Source organism: Panulirus ornatus, chromosome 20 (genome assembly GCF_036320965.1).
Source record: "Panulirus ornatus isolate Po-2019 chromosome 20, ASM3632096v1, whole genome shotgun sequence".
NCBI lineage: Eukaryota > Metazoa > Arthropoda > Malacostraca > Decapoda > Palinuridae > Panulirus > Panulirus ornatus.
In genome coordinates, this window is record NC_092243.1 from 79,090,493 (window position 1) to 79,114,109 (window position 23,617).

Sequence of the window (23,617 nt, forward strand, 5' to 3'; positions counted from 1 at the left end):
TATCTTTTCAACTGAGCACAGGCAAATGAGAGCCCTAATCAGAGCCACCTTGTTTACACCATATATACATATACCCTAGCCTGGTACCCACTTTGTTGACCAGCCCACAATGAAAGATGAACAGCTTGTGTTGACTACCTGGTACCAATTTTGTTGACCAGCCCACAATGGAAGATGAAAAGCTTGTGTTGACTACCTGGTACTCAATTTTGTTGACCAGCCCACAATGGAAGATGAAAAGCTTGTGTTGACTACCTGGTACTCAATTTTGTTGACCAGCCCACAATGGAAGATGAACAGCTTGTGTTGACTATAGAATGACTATCACAATCTGGATGCAAATCTCTGTGGGTTCAACCCTGTGTGGGCTGTAAATGCAATCATCCATTTTACTGTGCTCTATTTCAGGTTTGAAGGCCGTACAGAAACACAGTTACTTCTGCTTTTCTGTGGTGTTTGCTTTGTAATTGTATCCAACCCCAGCATTTCATCTTATGTAAATACCACTCTGTTTTCTAGTCTACATTACACCTGTTACAAGCATGAAAAAGGAAGAATGTTGGGTAATTACAATAAAAGATTTTCAAAAGTTTTATCATGTAATTTACATATTTTACATAAATTTAACATTCAAAAGCTGGAAAAACCATATCCGAAAGATCAGCAATGTATCTATAATTCAAAAACTCTGAAATACAACTGCTTTTCAACTCTTGACATATGAATGCAGTTTAATCCAAAGTAGTTCAGAACAACAACTGGGTCTCTGTTGGAAATGAGATGTTTGAGGACAATATGTGGGGTGAGGTGGTTTGATCGAGTAAGTAATGAAAGTGTAAGAGAGATGTGTGGTAATGAAAAGAGTGTGGTTGAGAGAGCAGAAGAGGGTGTTTTGAAATAGTTTGGTCACAAGGAGAGAATGAGTGAGGAAAGATTGACAAAGAGGATATATGTGTCAGAGGTGGAGGGAATGAGGAGAAGTGGAGACCAAATTGGAGGTGGAAAGATGGAGTGAAAAAGATTTTGAACGATTGGGGCCTGAACATGCAGGAGGGTGAAAGGCGTGCAAGGAATAGAGTGAATTGGAACAATGTGATATACCAGGGTCAAGATGCTGTCAATGGATTTAACCATGGCATGTGAAGCGCCTGGGGTAAACCATGGAAACTTTTGTGGGGCCTGGATGTGGAAAGGAAGCTGTGGTCTCAGTGCATTATACATGACAGCTAGAGACTGAGTGTGAACAAATGTGGCCTCTGTTGTCTTTTTCTTGCGCTACCTTATGCGTGCGTGGGTGGAGGGGGGGATGTCATTTCACGTGTGGCAGGGAGGCGACGGGAATGGATGAAGGCAGCAAGTATGAATATGTAAACGTGTATATATATGTATGTCTGTACGTATATTTATGTATACGTTGGAATGTATCGGTATATGTATGTGCGTGTATGTATATACATGTGTATGTTGGTGGGTTGGGCCATTCTTTCATCTGTTTCCTTGCGCTACCTTGCTAACGCGGGAGACAGCAACAAAATATAATGAAGAATAAAATAAAAGTTTTGGGAAGATTTTCCCTAATTAAACAAGAACTGATCAAGAATTTATTTCAAGATAAATGTAGATACATAAACAGCTTATTGGTAACATTTTCTTTGTTTTGTTTATAAAGTAGCTAAGATTAAGATATGGGAACAGTAACATTTGGTAGGTTTAAGTTACTCTAGGTTAGGCGGGCTTGGGTCAGTTTGGGTTATGGTTAGGATTAGGTTCTGAGGTTATGCTTTGGGTATGTCTAGTTAGGTTAGGTTAGCCCCCACCCAAAAAAAACAAAAAAACACTTGATATCAGGACTGTGGAACTTTAAAATTCCGATTAGTTTAATGCTTATCAGGTTTGGGTAGTTGGGTAAAGGTTTAACTAAGGTAAGGTGGGTGTGGTTCAGTTTTGGATAGGTTAGGTTAGGTTGGCCAAAGATACAGTGCGTTAAATCATAACATTATCCTCTGACTCTCTTTTATCCTATTTGCACTATCATACGACATATACACAAAAAGGAACTCTACAAAATTCATTACACCAAAAGTATCTATGTATCTTTAAGAACGTTTTACAGTTCTAAGAAACACTGCATGAAGATCACCAAGGAATTTTACCAGGAAACTGGGTTACAATATAGGCAAATAAACACAAAAGTCTACCTTAGAAATTATTTAGCATTAAACAGCATGCTTTGAAATAATATATGGGTAATAATATGGGTAAAACTGAAAGTTGATGGAGAGAGGTGGGTGATTATTGGTGCATATGCACCTGGGCATGAGAAGAAAGATCAAGAGAGGCAAGTGTTTTGGGAGCAGCTGAATGAGTGTGTTAGTGGTTTTGATGCACGAGACCGGGTCATAGTGATGGGTAATTTGAATGCAAAGGTGAGTAATGTGGCAGTTGAGGGAATAATTGGTATACATGGGGTGTTCAGTGTTGTAAATGGAAATGGTGAAGAGCTTGTAGATTTATGTGCTGAAAAAGGACTGATGATTGGGAATACCTGGTTTAAAAAGCGAGATATACATAAGTATACTTATGTAAGTAGGAGAGATGGCCAGAGAGTGTTATTGGATTACGTGTTAATTGACAGGCGTGCGAAAGAGAGACTTTTGGATGTTAATGTGCTGAGAGGTGCAACTGGAGGGATGTCTGATCATTATCTTGTGGAGGCTAAGGTGAAGATTTGTATGGGTTTTCAGAAAAGAAGAGTGAATGTTGGGGTGAAGAGGGTGGTGAGAGTAAGTGAGCTTGAGAAGGAGACCTGTGTGAGGAAGTACCAGGAGAGACTGAGTACAGAATGGAAAAAGGTGAGAACAATGGAAGTAAGGGGAGTGGGGGAGGAATGGGATGTATTTAGGGAATCAGTAATGGATTGCGCAAAAGATGCTTGTGGCATGAGAAGAGTGGGAGGTGGGTTGATTAGAAAGGGTAGTGAGTGGTGGGATGAAGAAGTAAGAGTATTAGTGAAAGAGAAGAGAGAGGCATTTGGACGATTTTTGCAGGGAAAAAATGCAATCGAGTGGGAGATGTATAAAAGAAAGAGACAGGAGGTCAAGAGAAAGGTGCAAGAGGTGAAAAAAAGGGCAAATGAGAGTTGGGGTGAGAGAGTATCATTAAATTTTAGGGAGAATAAAAAGATGTTCTGGAAGGAGGTAAATAAAGTGCGTAAGACAAGGGAGCAAATGGGAACTTCAGTGAAGGGCGCAAATGGGGAGGTGATAACAAGTAGTGGTGATGTGAGAAGGAGATGGAGTGAGTATTTTGAAGGTTTGTCGAATGTGTTTGATGATAGAGTGGCAGATATAGGGTGTTTTGGTCGAGGTGGTGTGCAAAGTGAGAGGGTTAGGGAAAATGATTTGGTAAACAGAGAAGAGGTAGTGAAAGCTTTGCGGAAGATGAAAGCCGGCAAGGCAGCGGGTTTGGATGGTATTGCAGTGGAATTTATTAAAAAAGGGGGTGACTGTATTGTTGACTGGTTGGTAAGGTTATTTAATGTATGTATGACTCATGGTGAGGTACCTGAGGATTAACGGAATGCGTGCATAGTGCCATTGTACAAAGGCAAAGGGGATAAGAGTGAGTGCTCAAATTACAGAGGTATAAGTTTGTTGAGTATTCCTGGTAAATTATATGGGAGGGTATTGATTGAGAGGGTGAAGGCATGTACAGAGCATCAGATTGGGGAAGAGCAGTGTGGTTTCAGAAGTGGTAGAGGATGTGTGGATCAGGTGTTTGCTTTGAAGAATGTATGTGAGAAATACTTAGAAAAGCAAATGGATTTGTATGTAGCATTTATGGATCTGGAGAAGGCATATGATAGAGTTGATAGAGATGCTCTGTGGAAGGTATTAAGAATATATGGTGTGGGAGGAAAGTTGTTAGAAGCAGTGAAAAGTTTTTATCGAGGATGTAAGGCATGTGTACGTGTAGGAAGAGAGGAAAGTGATTGGTTCTCAGTGAATGTAGGTTTGCGGCAGGGGTGTGTGATGTCTCCATGGTTGTTTAATTTGTTTATGGATGGGGTTGTTAGGGAGGTAAATGCAAGAGTTTTGGAAAGAGGGGCAAGTATGAAGTCTGTCGGGGATGAGAGAGCTTGGGAAGTGAGTCAGTTGTTGTTCGCTGATGATACAGCGCTGGTGGCTGATTCATGTGAGAAACTGCAGAAGCTGGTGACTGAGTTTGGTAAAGTGTGTGGAAGAAGAAAGTTAAGAGTAAATGTGAATAAGAGCAAGGTTATTAGGTACAGTAGGGTTGAGGGTCAAGTCAATTGGGAGGTGAGTTTGAATGGAGAAAAACTGGAGGAAGTGAAGTGTTTTAGATATCTGGGAGTGGATCTGGCAGCGGATGGAACCATGGAAGCGGAAGTGGATCATAGGGTAGGGGAGGGGGCGAAAATCCTGGGGGCCTTGAAGAATGTGTGGAAGTCGAGAACATTATCTCGGAAAGCAAAAATGGGTATGTTTGAAGGAATAGTGGTTCCAACAATGTTGTATGGTTGCGAGGCGTGGGCTATGGATAGAGTTGTGCGCAGGAGGATGGATGTGCTGGAAATGAGATGTTTGAGGACAATGTGTGGTGTGAGGTGGTTTGATCGAGTGAGTAACGTAAGGGTAAGAGAGATGTGTGGAAATAAAAAGAGCGTGGTTGAGAGAGCAGAAGAGGGTGTTTTGAAGTGGTTTGGGCACATGGAGAGAATGAGTGAGGAAAGATTGACCAAGAGGATATATGTGTCGGAGGTGGAGGGAACGAGGAGAAGAGGGAGACCAAATTGGAGGTGGAAAGATGGAGTGAAAAAGATTTTGTGTGATCGGGGCCTGAACATGCAGGAGGGTGAAAGGAGGGCAAGGAATAGAGCGAATTGGAGCGATGTGGTATACCGGGGTTGACGTGCTGTCAGTGGATTGAATCAAGGCATGTGAAGCGTCTGGGGTAAACCATGGAAAGCTGTGTAGGTATGTATATTTGCGTGTGTGGACGTATGTATATACATGTGTATGGGGGGGGGTTGGGCCATTTCTTTCGTCTGTTTCCTTGTGCTACCTCGCAAACGTGGGAGACAGCGACAAATTAAAAAAAAATGAAAAAAAAAGAAAAAAAAAAAAGTTTGTTGAGTATTCCTGGTAAATTATATGGGAGGATATTGATTGAGAGGGTGAAGGCATGTACAGAGCATCAGATTGGGGAAGAGCAGTGTGGTTTCAGAAGTGGTAGAGGATGTGTGGATCAGGTGTTTGCTTTGAAGAATGTATGTGAGAAATACTTAGAAAAGCAAATGGATTTGTATGTAGCATTTATGGATCTGGAGAAGGCATATGATAGAGTTGATAGAGATGCTCTGTGGAAGGTATTAAGAATATATGGTTTGGGAGGAAAGTTGTTAGAAGCAGTGAAAAGTTTTTATCGAGGATGTAAGGCATGTGTACGTGTAGGAAGAGAGGAAAGTGATTGGTTCTCAGTGAATGTAGGTTTGCGGCAGGGGTGTGTGATGTCTCCATGGTTGTTTAATTTGTTTATGGATGGGGTTGTTAGGGAGGTGAATGCAAGAGTTTTGGAAAGAGGGGCAAGTATGAAGTCTCTTGGGGATGAGAGAGCTTGGGAAGTGAGTCAGATGTTGTTCGCTGATGATACAGCGCTGGTGGCTGATTCATGTGAGAAACTGCAGAAGCTGGTGACTGAGTTTGGTAAAGTGTGTGAGAGAAGAAAGTTAAGAGGAAATGTGAATAAGAGCAAGGTTATTAGGTACAGTAGGGTTGAGGGTCAAGTCAATTGGGAGGTGAGTTTGAATGGAGGAAAACAGGAGGAAGTGAAGTGTTTTAGATATCTGGTGAGTGGATCTGGCAGCGGATGGAACCATGGAAGCGGAAGTGGATCATAGGGTGGGGGAGGGGGCGAAAATTCTGGGAGCCTTGAAGAATGTGTGGAAGTCGAGAACATTATCTCGGAAAGCAAAAATGGGTATGTTTGAAGGAATAGTGGTTCCAACAATGTTGTATGGTTGCGAGGCGTGGGCTATGGATAGAGTTATGCGCAGGAGGATGGATGTGCTGGAAATGAGATGTTTGAGGACAATGTGTGGTGTGAGGTGGTTTGATCGAGTAAGTAACGTAAGGGTGAGAGAGATGTGTGGAAATAAAAAGAGCGTGGTTGAGAGAGCAGAAGAGGGTGTTTTGAAATGGTTTGGGCACATGGAGAGAATGAGTGAGGAAAGATTGACCAAGAGGATATATGTGTCGGAGGTGGAGGGAACGAGGAGAAGAGGGAGACCAAATTGGAGGTGGAAAGATGGAGTGAAAAAGATTTTGTGTGATCGGGGCCTGAACATGCAGGAGGGTGAAAGGAGGGCAAGGAATAGAGTGAATTGGAGCGATGTGGTATATCGCGGTTGACGTGCTGTCAGTGGATTGAATCAGGGCATGTGAAGCGTCTGGGGTAAACCATGGAAAGCTGTGTAGGTATGTATATTTGCGTGTGTGGACGTGTATGTATATACATGTGTATGGGGGTGGGTTGGGCCATTTCTTTCATCTGTTTCCTTGCACTACCTCGCAAACGCGGGAGACAGCGGCAAAAAAAAAAAAAAGAAAAAAAAGAAAAAAAAAGTCCTAATTTAGCTTTCTAAAAGGAGATTCAATTCTGAGCTTTGTGCTGAAGTCTAGAGCTGAACAGAAAAAAGAAAACTATAAGAGAAAAGGAGCCAATAAAAAGATTCAAAACAATTAGGACAGTTGAATTTTGCATTTTATGTTGCTTTTTGTTTCATTATGATTTTTGAAGGCACATTTTACAATGAACATCCATGTAAATAACCCAGATTTACAATATTAGAAGACAAATTTGTATCATACAAAATGAACATGTATATTATTTTCCAAAAGTGTTCCAGCAGACTGATGGAGAAAATCAATTCATTACAACTCAGAGATTTCATCAAAATCAAAATACTAAGAACAACATATGGTTTACAGGAGACATCTTATAATGGTTAGCGTCACAGACACGTTCGTAGGCATTATGAGGGCTGTTGCGGAATTTGAAATGGCTTACCAAGATTATAAATTCCTACTGTTTAATCCCATGCACAATCTGTCATTAACCCTTCAACATGGTTTGAAAAACTTAGGCCATAAACAAACTCAGCATGGTTGTCAATCACCTTCAGACATGGAGAAGGTAGTTTGTGATCCTGATTCTGAAAAACACCGAAATCAGTGAAGGCATTTTGACAGAATAAACCTGAAGTTTTAGATATGGTCCTGTATCAGTCTAGTGTAGACATGCAAAAAATTTATGGAAGCACACCCAACTAACATAACACATTTGACATACCATATCCATGTTATTTTTTTTCTCATAAATCCTACATCTATCCACTAAATAAATGTAAGTCCTGTACCATATTATATCTTAGTAAAATCATAAGACACTGAAGCCAATTGGGTCTGTATGAAAGGAGAGAACTTTACTCTGCATACTGGATATCCATGTCCCTGAAACATTTTGGGAAACTGATGCAACTCACACTGTGATCATATAAAAGCAATATGTAAAAATATAAAGTACATGGCATTTCTGGAGATAATGCTTTCATCGTGGTGCTATATAAAGGTGATAAGATGATAGAAAAAAATCAACCACAATCTTTATTTCCTTACAAACCCTTTATAAAATACAAATATAAAAGTTAGCAATCCATATCATTACTAAAAGTAAATCTATAATATATACCTTTTTTTTCTTCATACTCAATTGCCATTTCCTGTGTTAGCAAGGTAGTGCTGTAAACAGACACAGATAGGCCACAGCTGCTCATATCCATTCTCTGGCTGTCATGTTTAATGCAACAAAACCACAGCTCCCTATCCACAAATCCACAAACAGGCCCCAAAGACTTTTCCATGGTTTACCAAAGATGCATCACATGTCCTGGTTTAGTACATTGACAACATGTCAACCCAAGTATATTGCATTTTCTCAATTCCCTCTATCCTGTGCATGCCTTTCACCCTACTATATGTTCAGGCTCCAATTGCTCAGTCATTTTCACTCCATATATAGGTATACCCAAGCTATATTGGGTATACCTATATATGGAGTTGTTGTTCGCTGATGATACAGCGCTGGTGGCTGATTCATGTGAGAAACTGCAGAAGCTGGTGACTGAGTTTGGTAAAGTGTGTGGAAGAAGAAAGTTAAGAGTAAATGTGAATAAGAGCAAGGTTATTAGGTACAGTAGGGTTGAGGGTCAAGTCAATTGGGAGGTGAGTTTGAATGGAGAAAAACTGGAGGAAGTGAAGTGTTTTAGATATCTGGGAGTGGATCTGGCAGCGGATGGAACCATGGAAGCGGAAGTGGATCATAGGGTGGGGGAGGGGGCGAAAATTCTGGGGGCCTTGAAGAATGTGTGGAAGTTGAGAACATTATCTCGGAAAGCAAAAATGGGTATGTTTGAAGGAATAGTGGTTCCAACAATGTTGTATGGTTGCGAGGCGTGGGCTATGGATAGAGTTGTGTGCAGGAGGATGGATGTGCTGGAAATGAGATGTTTGAGGACAATGTGTGGTGTGAGGTGGTTTGATCGAGTGAGTAACGTAAGGGTAAGAGAGATGTGTGGAAATAAAAAGAGCGTGGTTGAGAGAGCAGAAGAGGGTGTTTTGAAGTGGTTTGGGCACATGGAGAGAATGAGTGAGGAAAGATTGACCAAGAGGATATATGTGTCGGAGGTGGAGGGAACGAGGAGAAGAGGGAGACCAAATTGGAGGTGGAAAGATGGAGTGAAAAAGATTTTGTGTGATCGGGGCCTGAACATGCAGGAGGGTGAAAGGAGGGCAAGGAATAGAGTGAATTGGAGCGATGTGGTATACCGGGGTTGACGTGCTGTCAGTGGATTGAATCAGGGCATGTGAAGCGTCTGGGGTAAACCATGGAAAGCTGTGTAGGTATGTATATTTGCGTGTGTGGACGTATGTATATACATGTGTATGGGGGGGGGGGTTGGGCCATTTCTTTTGTCTGTTTCCTTGCGCTACCTCGCAAACGCGGGAGACAGCGACAAAGTATAAAAAAAAAAAAAAAATATAGGTATACAATATGGCTCAATAATCATTCACACAAAGCGTTCTGATAATAACAAATAACAAACAAATAAAAATTTTTAAGAAGAGGGTGGATGCTGTAAGCATCCATGGGTATGTCAGTGCCACAAGAGAACCTTACTTGCATATTATTTTCAAAACACTTTTCTGAGTTTTTTCAGCTCCTTATATTGTACAAGAATTCACTTTTCAGTAATGGCAATCTTTATATTAACAACATTTTCTCCACTCTCTTTAACCCCATGACTTACAGTAATACACTAGCAATGGTAATCTAACATAACATATGCTTTTAACCAGAGGATAGTCCATTATTTGTAGACATTAGGACATCAACCCCATCTAGCACATAATCATAAAATCATAAATCCTGTAACAGGATAAAGGTGGCTTACATTCCTGGGGCAAATTTCTCAACCTCTTTACTATCACTCGCTCTCCATCCTGATTTCTTCCTTCTTTACAGAGAGTTATGATATTTTCAGACAAAATATTAAATCATTACCCTTGACACATGACAGGTAAAGAAAGGATGTGGGCAAAGGAGGTCTTTCTCTGTCTGAAGGTGCCTTGCTAACACAGGAAATGACAAATCAAAGTATGAAAAAACTAAATCCATCATTCAGAGTAGAAAAAGAACTCTAAAAACACTTAAGCTGCTGACCTTAAGATTAAAGACTGCTTGCCCAGGCTGTCTTGAATCCCAATCATGGATGGCAGCATCAGTGCCTGCTGTGGCAATAACATTTTGATGTGCATGCACCAATGACAACTCTAGACTTCCCCTTCACTAGCACGTATTGTCACTGATGGCTGAAGTTTCTTACTTGCATTCCATATTCTAAGTGTCCCATCACTTAAAATGTCAGAGGAGAAATCAGCTGCAAATAGGATCTTTTTTTTTGTTTCAACGATTCCACACTAAAACAATCATGGTGAAAATCTGAAATCTTTAACTACTCCGTTCCCTAACTCCTGTTGACAGTTTTTTTTTAGGAGTGGTTAAACTGGAAACAGAGTTATGGTGACAGACAGATAGTTAGACAGAAAAACAAGTGTTCATACCTTTTTTTTTTTTTTTTTGCCGGTCTCCCGCGTTTGTGAGGTAGCGCAAGGAAACAGACGAAAGAAATGGCCCAACCCACCCCCATACACATGTATATACATATGTCCACACACGCAAATATACAGACCTACACAGCTTTCCATGGTTTACCCCAGACGCTTCACATGCCCTGGTTCAACCCACTGACAGCACGTCAACCCCGGTATACCACATCGATCCAATTCACTCTATTCCTTGCCCTCCTTTCACCCTCCTGCATGTTCAGGCCCCGATCATACAAAATCTTTTTCACTCCATCTTTCCACCTCCAATTTGGTCTCCCACTTCTCCTCGTTCCCTCCACCTCCGACACATATATCCTCTTGGTCAATCTTTCCTCACTCATTCTCTCCATGTGCCCAAACCACCTCAAAACACCCTCTTCTGCTCTCTCAACCACGCTCTTTTTATTTCCACACATCTCTCTCACCCTTACGTTACTCACTCGATCAAACCACCTCACACCACACATTGTCCTCAAACATCTCATTTCTAGCACATCCATCCTCCTGCGCACAACACTATCCATAGCCCATGCCTCGCAACCATACAACATTGTTGGAACCACTATTCCTTCAAACATACCCATTTTTGCTTTCCGAGATAAGGTTCTCGACTTCCAAACATTCTTCAAGGCTCCCAGAATTTTCACCCCCTCCCCCACCCTATGATCCACTTCCGCTTCCATGGTTCCATCTGCTGCCAGATCCACTCCCAGATATCTAAAACACTTTACTTCCTCCAGTTTTTCTCCATTCAAACTTACCTCCCAATTGACTTGACCCTCAACCCTACTGTACCTAATAACCTTGCTCTTACTCACATTTACTCTTAACTTTCTTCTTTCACACACTTTACCAAACTCAGTCACCAGCTTCTGCAGTTTCTCACATGAATCAGCCACCAGCGCTGTATCATCAGCGAACAACAACTGACTCACTTCCCAAGCTCTCTCATCCCCAACAGACTTCATACTTGCCCCTCTTTCCAAAACTCTTGCATTCACCTCCCTAACAACCCCATCCATAAACAAATTAAACAACCTTTTATCTTACAATAAAAATGGATGGTTTCGGTGCATTATTACATGACAGCTAGAGACTGTGAACGAATGGGGCCTTTGTTGTCTTTTCCTAGCGCTACCTCGCACACATGAGGGGGGAGGGGGTTGTTATTCCATGTGTGGCGAGGTGACGATGGGAATAAATAAAGGCAGACAGTATGAATTATGTACATGTGTATATATGTATATGTCTGTGTGTGTATATATATGTATACACTGAGATGTATAGGTTTGTATATTTGCGTGTGTGGACGTGTATGTATATACATGTGTATGTGGGTGGGTTGGGCCATTCTTTCGTCTGTTTCCTTGCGCTCCTTGCTAACGCGGGAGACAGCGACAAAGCAAAATAAATAAAATATAAAAAAAATGGCTGAAATTTTCTTGTCAGTATTTCTCATCTGGTTATACTTTAGCACAATATGAATGGATATGGGCCATCCTGGTTCAGGCTCATTTCTCTGCAGATATGTCTCATGCATCACAAGATTATTCAATAAAATTCATATGGTGGACACAAAATACACGAACCAATATGGACTACCTATAAGTCATTAAAAATTCAAGATGAAAACTTAGCTCTGATCTTTCAAACTATGTTCACTGGTTTTATAATCCCTTGATCAAACTGCTTTTTCAACTCTCTTCTCTTATTTCTTATTAGCACCATTTTTGCAACATTCAGATAGTGTCTCAACATGAATAATCCTCACTGACCTATGCATATTTGACTTCAAGTAAAGAAAACATGGACATACTGAAAATCATTTAATTGTACATTTTTGCTGATAATATTGCTACATTTCATTTATTTTAGAAGTCTTCTCCCTGTTGTTAGATGCATAAACAAAGTGCATTTAAGAGGGGGGTGCACTACTCCTTCCTTAAGCCCTATCATATAAGTTCGGTTATTTTTTTCTACAATGCATTCCTATGTATAGCTTCTACTTCTCTTCCAAGTCTCAGCCTCCTTAAACCCCTTGAAAAGACTTTACCAAAGTCATTCATACATGTATTACTTCATATACTAACTTCCTCTTTCAGACACAATAAGTTCTCAATTTTTTGCAATTAATTCACACTATTTTCTTATTCATTATCAAACTCTGGTACAGTACCATATTGTGAACTTGGGTATTGTTTGGAAGAAGACCAGCGAGCAGGACTAACAAGAGGTGGAGGGATAACATGTAATAAATCTGTAACAAATACAGAACTGGAAGGCCTAACAGTGCAATAAGATGGAGTTTTCCGAGATAGAGTGACATGGTGGAAATGCTTCTTACTGATGGGCTGAAAGTGGGTGGAGGGAAGTATGTAAAACCAAAGGCTACTTTCAGCTCATGTTCTGCTTAGACCATTCAAATGGCACTCTATTTTGATGGCTGAGGATGACTATTGCAACTATGTCATTTACAACTGAATACAGGTAGGCAGAAATGGCTTTGATATACAATTGAATAAGCACGGACTTAATAGGAATGTGCACTAAAGGGAGGAAGTTCATGATATGAATAGTGAGAATATTAAGAGACATATATGGAGAATACAAAGATAAGTGTATATTTTCAATTTCTGATTATGAATGGATATGTAGGGATGTCAAAGGATCAGACCAGAAGTGCCTAATTTGAAAAGGAAAGAGGATTAATGATTAGTTCACTTTCAGCTCAGAATATAATGTGCATTTGAAAAAGAATGAGTATCAATAATGAGGTCACCTTCAGCTCATATTATAATATGTATTTGAAAAGGTACTTTCATTTACCTGAAAAAGAAGCAACACACCCAGACAGATGAGGAGACCAAACAGCTTGATATACCAAAGCTTCATGGCCCAACATTGCCAGTAACGATTCTCCATGATTTGGATCCCATTGAAATTATGAGAAACAAGTTTGAAGGTTAGTCAATCTGATATGTAGAATGAATACCATCAGCTGTTCATGGATGCTTTAATGAGGGAAAAGTCTGGCCCTGGAATTCAACAGTTATGGACACTTTTACCATGGCCATCCCCTTGAGGGAATTTCCAAAGGGAATGGGCATCAGAGTTGCAGTAAGATAGATAGAAATCTGGCATCACAGAAGAGAATAGCATTCTTTCATTAACCAGCAATTATTTACAAACATTTCCCTTACATTTTGCTCTAACTGTACTGCCAATCCTAACATTGATCACTTACACATTAGAGAATTTAAAGTAAATATGTTATTCATTATTTTGTCCTCAAGAACAACCCTAGAAGCAATACTCTCTACACCTACTTGAGATTTTGATAGTTCAATTATGTCATACATGTATATCTATTCATGTCCAATTGCAAGTGTTACTGAGCTCTTTCTACAAGAAACTACACTGAGTGAAAAGTCACTTTTGGTCTGGATTTACTATTAAAAGTACTGTGTTATCTGTGTTATCAGCAAACAGTAACTACTGACTCACCTCCCAAGCCCTCCCACCCCTAACAGACTGCTTGTCTTTCCAAGACACTTGGATTCACCTCCTTTACGCCCCATCCATAAACAAATCAAACAACCATGGTGACATCACACATTCCTGTAAAAGACCCACATTCACCAGGAACTACTCACCCTCCTACTTATATTTTCTTTCAGTATTCCTCACAAAAATTCTTCAGAGCAAACACCTGATCCATACCTGATAGCACCATTCATACCTTGAAAATTTACTTAAAGATGCAATATTAATACATACCAACTTTAATGTTGGATCCAATGATGCAGAAATGAAAAGCTGGTGGTCACGTGTTTGACTCCAGTCTAAATTGTAAGCTTCCTTCATGTGCTCCTGATAAACCATCAAACAAAGCCTGCGAACAAAATGGGTGGCTAAGTTGCAAAAATGCATTGCTACATTATCCTCTGACTCTTTTATCCTATTTGTACTATCATACGTCACATACACAAAAAGGAACTCAGCAAAATTTATTACACCCAAAGTACTTATGTATCTTTAAGAATGTTTTACAGTTCTAACATACTTCATGATGATCACTAAAGGAATTCTACCAGGAAGCTGGGTTACAATATAAGCAAATAAACACAGAAGTCTACCTTAGAAATTATTTGAGCATCAAACAGCATGCTTTGAAACTCACAGTTTGTAATGTAATGCAATCTTTGATGAATAAGAAAACAAGGAAAAAACACCAAACCAATTTTTAGTTGTAGCCTGAAAAAGGGTTATATATGGTGGACATTATCACAAGTAAACACAACATATACCATTAGAAAGGCTTGATACATTTTACTAACATGTCTGAGTGTTGTTACTTTCAAAAATGACAACTCTTTAGGTATATTTGGTCTGGAGTATTACAGTTTGGTCTAAATCATGTTTAAGGTAATTTCTGTGACAATATATGAAAACATTATTTCTATATTACATACAAGGAGGCTGTAGATATAAATTCCTTGAAGCAAAATATCTCTGTAATGGAGGAAGAATGCTCAATACTTATCAGAAATATACTTGGAATGAGGATAATGGATAACACAGATTATTTGTTAATTTTCCTGTGAAATACTAATACAGTCCTTTCACTGCTTGTAAATCATTCTTTGTTTTAAGGCCTTTCATCTTTATGAAGTTAGAGAACCACTTCAATCAATGTTACACAAAGTCAGAAAGTTTTTTTTTTTTAATGCAAATAGGTCCTAATGAGTGAGGAAAGATTGACCAAGAGGATATATGTGTCGGAGGTGGAGGGAACGAGGAGAAGTGGGAGACCAAATTGGAGGTGGAAAGATGGAGTGAAAAAGATTTTGAGTGATCGGGGCCTGAACATGCAGGAGGGTGAAAGGCGGGCAAGGAATAGAGTGAATTGGATCGATGTGGTATACCGGGGTTGACGTGCTGTCAGTGGATTGAATCAGGGCATGTGAAGCGTCTGAGGTAAACGATGGAAAGTTGTGTGGGGCATGGATGTGGAAAGGGAGCTGTGGTTTCGGGCATTATTGCACGACAGCTAGAGACTGAGTGTGAACGAATGGGGCCTTTGTTGTCTTTTCCTAGCGCTACCTCGCACACATGAGGGGGGAGGGGGATGGTATTCCATGTGTGGCGAGGTGGTGATGGGAATGAATAAAGGCAGACAGTGTGAATTGTGTGCATGGGCATATATGTATGTGTCTGTGTGTGTATATATATGTGTACATTGAGATGTATAGGTATGTATATTTGCGTGTGTGGACGTGTATGTATATACATGTGTATGGGGGTGGGTTGGGCCATTTCTCTCGTCTGTTTCCTTGCACTACCTCGCAAACGCGGGAGACAGCGACAAAGCAAAATAAATAAATACATACCTATACATACCATGGAAGCGGAAGTGGATCATAGGGTGGGGGAGGGGGCGAAAATTCTGGGAGCCTTGAAGAATGTGTGGAAGTCGAGAACATTATCTCGGAAAGCAAAAATGGGTATGTTTGAAGGAATAGTGGTTCCAACAATGTTGTATGGTTGCGAGGTGTGGGCTATGGATAGAGTGGTGCGCAGGAGGATGGATGTGCTGGAAGTGAGATGTTTGAGGACAATGTGTGGTGTGAGGTGGTTTGATCGAGTAAGTAATGTAAGGGTAAGAGAGATGTGTGGAAGTAAAAAGAGCGTGGTTGAGAGAGCAGAAGAGGGTGTTTTGAAATGGTTTGGGCACATGGAGAGAATGAGTGAGGAAAGATTGACCAAGAGGATATATGTGTCGGAGGTGGAGGGAACAAGGAGAAGAGGGAGACCAAATTGGAGGTGGAAAGATGGAGTGAAAAAGATTTTGTGTGATCGGGGCCTGAACATGCAGGAGGGTGAAAGGAGGGCAAGGAATAGAGTGAATTGGAGCGATGTGGTATACCGGGGTTGACGTGCTGTCAGCGGATTGAAGCAAGGCATGTGAAGCGTCTGGGGTAAACCATGGAAAGCTGTGTAGGTATGTATATTTGCGTGTGTGGATGTATGTATATACATGTGTATGGGGGGGGGGTTGGGCCATTTCTTTCGTCTGTTTCCTTGCGCTACCTCGCAAACGCGGGAGACAGCGACAAAGTATAATAAAAAAAATAAAAAAATATATATATATGGAAAGCTGTGTAGGTATGTATATTTGCGTGTGTGGACGTATGTATATACATGTGTATGGGGGGGGGTTGGGCCATTTCTTTCGTCTGTTTCCTTGCGCTACCTCGCAAACGCGGGAGACAGCGACAAAGTATATAAAAAAAAAAAAAAGGTCCTAATTTAGCTTCCTAAAAGGAGATTCAATTCTGAGCTTTGTGCTGAAGTCTAGAGCTGAACAGAAAAAAGAAAACTATAAGAGAAAAAGAGCCAATAAAAAGATTAAAAACAATTAGGACGGTTGAATTTTGCATTTTATGTTGATTTTTGTTTCATTATGATTTTTGAAGGCACATTTTACAATGAACATCCAGATTTACATTATTAGAAGACAAATTTGTATTATACAAAATGAACATGTATATTATTTTCCTAAAGTGTTCCAGCAGACTGATGGAGAAAATCAATACATTACAACTTAGAGATTTCACCAAATTCAAAATACTAAGAACAACTTATGGTTTACAGGAGACATCTTATAATACTTAGCGTCACAGACATGTTCGTAGGCATTATGAGGGCTGTTGTGGAGCTTGAAATGGCTTACCAAGATTATAAATTCCAACTGTTTAATCCCATGCACAATCTGCCATTAACCCTTCAACATGGTTTGAAAAACCTAGGCCATAAACAAACTTAGTGTGGTTGCCCATCACCTTCAGACATGGAGAAGGTAGTTTGTGATCCCGATTCTGAAAAACACCGAAATCAGTGAAGGCATTTTTACAGAATAAACCTGAAGTTTTACATATGGTCCTGTATCAGTCTAGTGTAGACATGCAAAAAATCTATGGAAGCACACCCAACTAACATAACACACATTTGACATACCATATCCATGTTATTTTTTTTTCTCATAAATCCTACATCTATCCATGAAACAAATGCAAGTCCTGTACCATACTATACCTGAATAAAATCATAAGACACTGAAGCCAACTGGGTCTCAATGAAAGGAGAGAACTTTACTCTGTGTACTTGATATCCATGTCCCTGAAACAATTTGGGAAACTGATGCAACTCACACTGTGATCATATAAAAGCAATATGTAAAAATATAAAGTACATGGCATTTCTGGAGATAATGCTTTCATCATGGCGCTATATAATGCTGATGAGATAATATAAAAAAAATTAACCACCATTCTTATTTCCGTACAAACCCTTTACAGAATACAAATATAAAAGTTAGCAATCCATATCATTGCTAAAAGTAAATCTATAATATATACCTTTTTTTCTTCATATTCTATTGCTATTTCCTGTGTTAGCAAGGTAGTGCTGTAAACAGAAATAGATATGCCACAGCTGCTCACATCCTTTCTCTGGCTGTCATGTTTAATGCAACAAAACCACAGCTCCCTATCCACAAATCCACAACCAGGCCCCAAAGACTTTTCCATGGTTTACCAAAGATGCATCACATGTCCTGGTTCAGTACTTTGACAACATGTCAACACAAGTATATTGCATTTTCTCAATTCACTCTATCCTGTGCACACCTTTCACCCTACTATATGTTCAGGCTCCAATTGCTCAAAGTCTTTTTCATTCCATATATAGGTATACAATATGGCTCAATAATAATTCACACAAAGCGTTCTGATATCAACAAACAAAAAAATATTATCATGAAGGGGGTGGATGCCTTAAGCAACCATGGCTATGTCAGTGCCACCAGAGAACCTTACTTGCATATAACTCAAAACAATTTTCTGATTTTTTTCAGCTCCTTATACTGTACAAGAATTCACTTTTCAGAAACAGCTAACTTTATTTTAGCAACATTTTCTCCACACTCTCATTAACATTAGAACATCATTAGGCAAACATTAGGACATCAGCCCCATCTAGTACATAATCATAAAATTATAAATCCTGTCTAGTATATAAAAGATAGGTGATACATGATTTAAGAGGATAAAGTTGGGTTACATTCCTGGGTCAAATTTCTCAACCTCTTTACTGTCACTCACTCTCTATCCTGATTCCTTCCTTCTTCACAGAGAGTTATGATATTTTTACACAAAATATTAAATCATTACCCTTGACATATGACAGATAAAGAAAGGATATGGGCAAATGAGGCCTTTCTTCGTCTGTTCCTGAAGCTGCCTTGCTAACACAGGAAATGGCAAATCAAAGTATGTAAACAACTAAATCAATCATTTAGAGTAGAAAAAGAACACTGAAAACACTTAAGTTGCTGACCTTAAGATTAAAGACTGATTGCCCAGGCTGTCTTGAATCCCAATCATGGATGGCACCATCAGTGCCTGCTGTGGCAATATCATTTTGATATACTTGCACCAACGACAACTCAAGATTTCCCCTTCACAAGCACGTATTGTCACTGATGGCTGAAGTTTCTTTTTTGCATTCCATATTCTAAGTGTCCCATCACTTTAAATGTCAGAGAAGAAATCAGCTGCAAATAGGATCTTTTTTTGTTTCACCGATTCCACAATAAAACAATCATGGTGAAAATCTGAAATCTTTAACTACTCCATTCCCTAACTCCTGTTGACAGTTTTTTTTTTAGGAGTGGTTAAACTGGAAACAGAGTTATGGTAATAGACAGATAGTTAGACAGAAAAACAAGTGTTCATACCTTTTATCCTTCAATAAAAATGGGTGAAATTTTCTTGTCAATATTTCTCATCTGGTTATACTTTAGCACAATATGAATGGATACGAGCCATCCTGGTTCAGGCTCATTTCTCTGCAGATATGTCTCATGCATTACCAGATTATTCAATAAAATTCATAAGGTGGACACAAAATACATGAACAAATATGGACGACCTTTTTTTTTTTTTTTTTTTATACTTTGTCGCTGTCTCCCGCGTTTGCGAGGTAGCGCAAGGAAACAGACGAAAGAAATTCCCCAACCCCCCCATACACATGTACATAAACACGTCCACACACACAAATATACATACCTACACAGCTTTCCATGGTTTACCCCGGACGCTTCACATGCCTTGATTCAATCCACTGACAGCACGTCAACCCCTGTATACCACATCGCTCCAATTCACTCTATTCCTTGCCCTCCTTTCACCCTCCTGCATGTTCAGGCCCCGATCACACAAAATCTTTTTCACTCCATCTTTCCACCTCCAATTTGGTCTCCCTCTTCTCCTCGTTCCCTCCACCTCCGACACATATATCCTCTTGGTCAATCTTTCCTCACTCATTCTCTCCATGTGCCCAAACCATTTTAAAACACCCTCTTCTGCTCTCTCAACCACGCTCTTTTTATTTCCACACATCTCTCTTACCCTTACGTTACTTACTCGATCAAACCACCTCACACCACACATTGTCCTCAAACATCTCATTTCCAGCACATCCATCCTCCTGCGCACAACTCTATCCATAGCCCACGCCTCGCAACCATACAACATTGTTGGAACTACTATTCCTTCAAACATACCCATTTTTGCTTTCCGGGATAATGTTCTCGACTTCCACACATTTTTCAAGGCTCCCAAAATTTTCGCCCCCTCCCCCACCCTATGATCCACTTCCGCTTCCATGGTTCCATCCGCTGACAGATCCACTCCCAGATATCTAAAACACTTCACTTCCTCCAGTTTTTCACCATTCAAACTCACCTCCCAATTGACTTGACCCTCAACCCTACTGTACCTAATAACCTTGCTCTTATTCACATTTACTCTTAACTTTCTTCTTCCACACACTTTACCAAACTCCGTCACCAGCTTCTGCAGTTTCTCACATGAATCCGCCACCAGCGCTGTATCATCAGCGAACAACAACTGACTCACTTCCCAAGCTCTCTCATCCCCAACAGACTTCATACTTGCCCCTCTTTCCAAGACTCTTGCATTTACCTCCCTAACAACCCCATCCATAAACAAATTAAACAACCATGGAGACATCACACACCCCTGCCGCAAACCTACATTCACTGAGAACCAATCACTTTCCTCTCTTCCTACACGTACACATGCCTTACATCCTCGATAAAAACTTTTCACTGCTTCTAACAACTTGCCTCCCACACCATATATTCTTAATACCTTCCACAGAGCATCTCTATCAACTCTATCATATGCCTTCTCCAGATCCATAAACCTATGTCATAAAAATTCAAGAAGAAAACTTAGCTCTGATCTTCTTCAAACTATGTTCACTGGTTTTATAATCTCTTGATCAAACTGCTTTTTCAAATTTCCTTCACTTATCTCTTATTAGCACCATTTTTGCAACATTCAGATAGTGTCTCAACATGAATAATCCTCATTGACCTGCGCATATATCACTTCCAGTAAAGAAAACATGGACATACTGAAAATCATTTATCTGTACTTTTTTGCTGATGATATTGCTAGATTTCATTTATTTTAGAAGTTCTCCCTGTTGTCAGATGCAAAAACAAAGTGCATTTAACATGGGGGTGCACTACTCATTCCTTTAGCCCCATCATATAAGCTCAGTCATTTTTTTCTACAATGCATTCCTATGTCTAGCTTCTACTTCTCTTTCAAGTCTCAACCTCCTTAGACCCCTTGAAAAAGCTTTACTGCATAGTCATTCATACAAGTATTACTTCATATACTAACTTCCTCTTTCAGACACAATAAGTTCTCAATTTTTTGTGATTAATTCACACTATTTTCTTATTCATTATCAAACTCTGGTAAAGTACCATATCCTGAACTTGGGTATTGATTGAAAGAAGACCAGCAAGTAGGCCTTACAAGAGATGGAGGGATAACATCTAATAAATCTGTAACAAATACAGAATTGGAAGGCCTAACAGTGCAATAAGATGGAGTTTTCCAAGATAGAAAGACATGGTGGAAATGCTTCTTACTGATGGGCTGAAAGTGGGTGGAGGCAAGTATGTAAAAAACAAAGGCTACTTCCAGCTCAGGTTCTACTTAGATCATTCAAATGGCACTCTATTTTAATGGCTGAGGATGACACTTGCAACAATGTCATTTACAATAGAATACAGGTAGGCAGAGATGGTTTTGATATACAATTGAATAAGCACGGACTTAATAGGAATGTGCACTAAAGGGAGGTAGTTCATGGTATGTATAGTAAGAATATTAAGAGACCTATTAGGAGAATACAAAGATACGTGTATATATTCAATTTCTGATTATGAGTGGATATGCAAGAATGTCAAATGATCAGACCAGAAGTGCCTAATTTAAAAAAGGAAAGAGGATTAATGATTAGTTCACTTTCTGCTCAGATTATAATGGGCATTTGAAAAGGAATGAGTGTCAATAATGAGGTCACTTTCAGCTCATAACATAAAATGAATTTGAAAAGGTACTTTCATTTAACCGAAACAGAAGCAACACACCCAGACAATGTGGAGACCAAACAGCTTGATATACCAAAGCTTCATGGCCCAACATTATCAGTAAAGATTCTCCATGATTTGGATCCCATTGAAATTATGAGAAACAAGTTTGAAGGTTAGTTAATCTGATACGTAGAATGAATACCATCAGCTGTTCATGGATGCTTTAATGAGGGAAAAGTCTGGCCCTGGAATTCAACAGTTATGGACTTTTACCATGGCCATCCCCTTGAGGGAATTCCCAAAGGGAATGGGCATCAAAGTTGCAGTTAGATAGATAGAAATCTGGCATCACAGAAGAGAATAGCATTCTTTCATTAACCAGCAATTATTTACAAACATTTCCCTCACATTTTGCTCTAACTGTACTGCCAATCCTAACATTGATCACTTACACATTAGAGAATTTAAAGTAAATATGTTATTCATTATTTTGCCTTCAAGAACAACCCTAGTAGCAATACTCTCTACACCTACTTGAGATTTTGATAGTTCAATTATGTCATACATGTATATCTATTCATGTCCAATTGCAAGTGTTACTGGGCTCTTTCTACAAGAAACTACAATGTGAGCGTAAAGTCACCTTTGGTCTGGATTTACTATTAAAAGTACTGTGTTATCTGTGTTATCAGCATACAGTAACTACTGACTCACCTCCCAAGCCCCCACCCCAAACAGACTGTAGACCTGCTTGTCTTTCCAAGACACTTGGATTCACCTCCTTTACGCCCCATCCATAAACAAATCAAACAACCCTGGTGACATCACACATCCCTGTAAAAGACCCACATTCATCAGGAACCACTCACCCTCCTACTTACATTTTCTCTCAGTATTTCTCATAAAAATTCTTCAGAGCAAACACTTGATCCATGCCTGATAGCACCATTCATACCTTGAAAATTTACTTAAAGATGCAATATTAATACATATCAACTTTAATGTTGGATCCAAGGATGCAGAAATGAAAAGCTGCATTCTCTGAATTTTGGCCCATAACCCAAGACCCTCTTTATTATCCTGAAGAGGGTCTTGGTTCTGGGTCAAAATACATTGCTTCCAAAATAATTCATTTCTTTCTCCAATGTGGCTTTTAACTTCATACACTACTATTTTAACATGATCACTATTGTAGTATATCAAATTCCTCAAAGAAAAACTGAAGGACATTGTAGAAGGTTTGGGACCATCTCTATTAGGACAATCATTACATAAAAGTGTCATCTGCAAGTCATTCTCCAAACCTATGCCAATAATAACTTTTGAGAAAATCCATACATGTAAATACAAGACACCTGGATTTTGAGGTAGTGGTCCTACAAAAATGCTGAGGTGGTCCAGAAAATCTTAATGCATTAACTAAGGAATAAGGCATAACTAAAAGAATCTCAAGTACCTGAGCTGGTTTTCCCTTTCACAGGCGACCAGCATTATTGAACTCCGAAAATCAATTACTGTAGTCTCGAAAGAACCTTTCCCAAATAATGTTCTGCACTGCAGGAAAAGATAACTGGTTCCAGTAATAGCAATCCAAGAATGGTGGTATTTGTTTCAACTGCAACCATATCTAAGACTGAAGATATTTGTTGGTAGTAATCCATTAGTTCTAATGGCAAAGAGACACGAAAGGACTTTTGCACCTCCATCCAAAGGTCCATATCTACATATCCTTTGAAGATGAGGCCCCATCCTTTGATCCTATGTGTTCATCTGAACTATCAGGAACAGGTAGTATAATCAAAATGATGCTGAATTAAAGCAGAACATAAGATTTTCTTAATTTTCTGATTAAAGCCATTTGCTTGTCTGTAGGAAAATTTTAATCTCGCAT

General features: G+C 39.6%; 1 long non-coding RNA gene across 4 annotated transcripts; it reads right to left on the bottom strand.

Annotated features, from left to right (window-relative positions):
• Positions 1-4,636: 4,636 nt before the first annotated feature.
• LOC139756164 (uncharacterized) lies at positions 4,637-19,226 on the bottom strand. Of its 4 annotated transcripts, XR_011714286.1 has the most exons (6): positions 18,645-19,226; positions 17,343-17,426; positions 16,981-17,125; positions 14,025-14,139; positions 9,802-10,018; positions 4,637-7,234 (listed from the first exon to the last, which is right to left on the bottom strand). It is a non-coding gene; the product is annotated as an uncharacterized lncRNA (long non-coding RNA). The 4 variants fall into 4 exon arrangements; XR_011714287.1 differs by lacking the exon at positions 4,637-7,234 and having other exon boundaries at positions 8,811-9,993; XR_011714285.1 differs by lacking the exon at positions 4,637-7,234 and having other exon boundaries at positions 8,811-10,018.
• Positions 19,227-23,617: the final 4,391 nt, after the last annotated feature.